Here is a 4,678-nt window from a genome sequence, read left to right on the forward strand (position 1 = left end):
GTTCGGCACCGCCATTGCCGCCCGTTTCACCACGTGCGGTTCCCGAAACCCAAGACATCCCGCAGCAGCAGTTCCCGTTGGCCGGCCACCCCACACACTACACTACACACAGCTCCAACTTGTAAGTAGGACAATAAATCTTGAAAACCTAAAAGACCGGTGTTTTGGAATTCTTGACTAGTGTCACCACCTTGTCAAAGCCGACCCGAGGTTCTTCGCAACCTCTGCTCCGCTGAGCCAACCAAAAGAGGCCGCATGAGGCACACCCTCACCAGAGTCCCCGTGGCTTGACTAGGGATTCGAGGGCTGTTGTAGTTGGCCCTTCTGGTCAGCTAATAATAACGGCTCCCAATATTCAATAAAATCTTCCAATTTTCAGAAGAATTGAGTATCTCAGATTTTCAAGAATAATAATCTAGAAAAGGTTGTACGTTCCAGCATTATTTGGCTCAACTTTTTTTTTTCTTTCAAAACGTACTCCCTTCAATCAATTTATTTTGAATGTTTTTTTTTTGTATTTTTAAAGTTTATATTCTATTTCTGGTGGTTTTCGTTTATTTTATGTTACTCACTTCTGTGTGATCCACGTGCGCGTGTGTGAAAACTTTTCGGAGTGCTGCGATTGGAAAAAAAAATCTGCGATAGTAGGGCAAGTGAGCTTTCATTGAAATAATTTTTGGGTCCGTTATTCGTAAGTACAAAAGTTTGTCTAATAGATTATTTTATATTTACCATAAAATCTATGGAAAGGGTAAAGTTCCTAAGATTGCACGGATATTTCAATAACGTTCTTTCTTTTTAATTATCGTTTCCAGGTGCGAACAACGGCGCTTAAAATTTGGAATTTCTTTGTAAAATGACCCCGTTCCCACCCACATAAGAAATATTTATAAGAACACACTAGGGGAGAGGAAGGCTATATGCGCATATTAAGGAAAGCACTCATTTTCTCCTATACTCCAAAAGATAGGAGCCTGAAAACTATATGCAAATGAGCGGACATCTGTATTATATACGTTAGTAAAAATTTTCTGTTAAAATCTCTTACAGTTTTTGTGAAAATAATTTTATAATAAAAGAAGTCAAAATAGCCGATTTCCGAAACTGGCGGGCTAAATGCGCATATTTATGTTTTTAGCTATATTTCATTACCACTTGCAATATTTTGATATTATTTAATTGAAAATGGTAGAAACGGATGTTAAGCATACGTCAAGGCCGAAATTTTGGTGAAATTTTTTACATCACTAGTTCTTTTGCATGAAACATAGTTATGTATGCCAGATGGCCATATTTCAGGATAATATTTTGTCTATGTTGTATTTTTATCGGATCAGTAGGAAGTTCTTCTTTTTTCGCTGTAAGATCGTGATTTGAGCGTAGATTTCATGTTTAAATGATAGAAAATAAAAAATTTATAAGACTAATCAATTTTTCTTGATATAGGCATTTAACCTGCCTTGATATGGGCATTTAGAACCTGTCTCTTATTCCAATATCTTATCATTTACAACTTTGCCAAAAGCTTCGATTTGTTGAATTTCCGATTTCCAGATGAATAAGAAAGAAAAACCACTTAAATTTTTGTTCACAGAATCTGTATGCACAATAATTAAAGTTCAATATATTATAAAAAAACTGACAAAAATCTTGTTTGAATTTTTAAATTTTTTGGACTTTATATAATAATTTATTTTTTTTATGTCATGTGTTAAAAGCGTATTACCCTCAAACTGCTCTAACTAGATATGATGAATCTCCAGCCATATCGTCAATCGGCTGTATGCGCATATTACCCAATATGCGCATATAGGAACACTTCCCCCTACTCTGTAGCAATTTGTAAATCATGGGAAAGTATGGTACTGTTGTCCACGTTTCTTCCTCCCTGTGTTCCAGTTGTCTTTGAGTTCAATACTGCACAGTGGGCCCGGCCTTGTAAAGATGAGTAGTAAATGTACTTTTACTAATCACCGAGATGCTGACAGAATCTGGCTGTGTGAATATGTTAAAGCATAAGCATTATTCTTCTTTCTGTTCCTATTATTGTTTTTGTTGTAATCTCAATTTTGTTCTTGTTTTTGAGCAGTTTTTTTGTTTGTGAAATTGTTTTTGTTACGTTTTTCTATGGTTCCGTTTTTAATATAATCCAATTATTATTATTTCATTTTCTAAACAGAGGCTCAAAAAGGGTTCATCACTGCGCTCCATTCGATCTGGTCCCTCCCTAGACTGATGTGGTGCTAACAAGTCACAAATATGTAGGTATGCTTTGCTTTTGTATGTCTGTATAAACCTATGCAGATTAGAAATGCAAACCTCAGTCAGACATTGTGTAGAGGACAGACTATGAAGAGCCCAACAAGACAAGACGACTGCCATGAAAACAAGCAACGAACCCGATTTTCCACCTGGAATCTAGTTATTTACATGAGAAGTTAGATTGGTACCTATCTATCCCTACATAGGTACCTACATGATTGCATTCAGAAACGTTTTCCCTAATTGCCAATACAGGGGGGAAGACTAGAACCGAAACGGAGGAAGAAAAGTTACTCCGGGTAACTCAGTTGAGAACTGAGTACCGCCACACCAAGTTCATTCCGATTGTGATTTGTGGTGAGTAACCATTCACTCAAAGTGGGTGGTGTGGTGGTGGGTTTCGCGGATGCGATATCATGTAGATAGTCAACGTGTCCGTGTCCGGTGCCTTTTGAATGGGGGACTGGAACTGGAGAACTGCGGGATTGGGTTGGACGACCGACGGATGATCATCGCCAGTTAGTCAGCGATTCAGTCAAACAAGTTTAGTCGCTCATGAGAGCGTGGCGGAGACGGTTGTGAAAAAAGTTTGGTCCCCCATTGACCGTGGTTTTGTTGGGCCTGGGCAATTGGTGTTTTTTTTTGGTGTGCTCCTACTTTTTTTTTAGTTGTTGGTGTTTTTGTTGTCCTCGGAATACCTATTTGAGAAGACGAAGAAGAAGCAAGAGAGGGGATCATCATTATTAGGTTTGTTGTTCGATTGTCAGCGGGATCGATCGATCGATTGGTCGGGTTCAGTGGCCTCCTAGCTTATTAAGAGGGAGTAAGAGCGTTAAGCTGGAACGCGGGGAACTTTTTATCGGGTTTCTGTTAGTGGACATGTGAGACTTGGTGAAAAAGTTTGGGCTAAGGGTCAAAAATTTGCAACTGTGGGCTAGGGTTTTCGGTACTTTTCCGCTCGGGTTATGCTCGAGTCATACGGAATGTTTTCCAATCGCTTGATTCGTGGAGACCACAAAACAGGTATCGGGGAATTTCAAAGTGTTACAACCAAACCAGTTAGTTCGCTTGAAGCTGCTTAGTTAGAGCACTTAGTGTCTTCGACATCACCCGGATCGACTACACAGTTCAAAGTCATTATCGGGGTACCTTTTTCCAAACCTTTCTGTCGAGTCCGGGTACTACACACTCTCACAGAAAAATCACGGTGTGTTGTCGAGAAAAGAAGAGAAGTGAATCGTGTAATTACGACGCCCCGGGGGGGAACTTCGATGAGACCTAAGCTCGGCGTAGTGTGTATGTAGAAGAAGATCCGGGTCCAAAAGGTGGGACCGGGTGTACCGGACAGCGTAGAAAGTGGAATGCACGGGTTCGGGGAGCTACCTCCTCCTGCTCCTCATCACTACGACTAAGACGACGTTGAAAACGTCGAAGACGTTCTCGCTGATCCAAGAAGAGGAGAATCCAAGCAAAAGCAAATAATAATCACACACAAAGTGCACTCGCGCGGCCAGAGATCGCGAAGCGACTTAAGAACCAGCAAAACTAGATAACATAAAAATGAAAAAAGTAAAAGAGATCGGGTGAAAACGAAACGAAGCCAAAACAAAAAAACGAAGAAGATCAAGCCCCAGGTGTGTGCGGCGAAGAGCGCGGCCTTAAGTATAAGTTTTTACCTTCAGTGGTGTGATACTTCTGATTCGCTCTTCGCGATCCTAGAGCTTTCCTCGAACAACGTCTTCAACGAACCCCATCATCATCTTCTAGCTCTAGACAAATATGAGGGGCTGCGCGGTCGCGGAGTTTTCTCGAAGCAAAAGTCGACGTTTTCTGAGTCGGTATGTGTGTTTGCAACGTGGATCTTGGATCACGGATGATGATCCCTGATCGACAAACACGACGTTACGGTGACGATCAATTTTCCTTAACCCGAAAACTTGCGCCGTGGATGAGAAGCAATTCCTGCACTCTCTGAAGAAGACAAAAAACCATTAGATCAAAACGAAAAAAAAGCAAATGTGAAAAATAAAGTTGGGAAAATGAAGTGTGAAATTGCCGTATCAGCTCCAACCTGTTTCACCGATTAATGTGTGTGTCGTCTTCGACGATTCTTGTGGTTGAATCTCTGAAGTGCTCAATTAACGGTTTGTCTTGCTTGCCCTTGATCGGATGTTCTGGAAACCGGGACGAAACCTGAACTTGTGACATTGATTCGAGATGTCCCGGAACTTGGATAAACAAACATACTCCTACAGGGGACAGGAATGGAAAAATAAACACGGTAAGTAATCACACCTTGGATAAAAACAACAATAATAGTTAAAGTCGTAATCACAATAATGACACCTACCTGCTAGGAAAAGTAGGCATTTGCTTAGCAATTTCTTTACTAACTTACCTACTATGTGCGAAATTG

General features: G+C 40.5%; 1 protein-coding gene across 4 annotated transcripts in view; it reads left to right on the forward strand.

Moving 5' to 3' along the window:
* The first annotated feature begins 2,824 nt into the window (after nt 1-2,824).
* LOC129740127 (low-density lipoprotein receptor-related protein 2) overlaps nt 2,825-4,678 on the forward strand; it is a 113,647-nt gene continuing 111,793 nt past the window's right edge. For all 4 annotated transcript variants that reach the window (XM_055731738.1, XM_055731741.1, XM_055731742.1 and 1 more), the window contains exon 1: nt 2,825-3,009. The gene's annotated coding sequence lies outside the window, so the exon portion shown is untranslated. The remainder of the gene's footprint in view (nt 3,010-4,678) is intronic.

The sequence above is a fragment of the Uranotaenia lowii genome, chromosome 1, assembly GCF_029784155.1.
Source record: "Uranotaenia lowii strain MFRU-FL chromosome 1, ASM2978415v1, whole genome shotgun sequence".
Lineage (NCBI taxonomy): Eukaryota > Metazoa > Arthropoda > Insecta > Diptera > Culicidae > Uranotaenia > Uranotaenia lowii.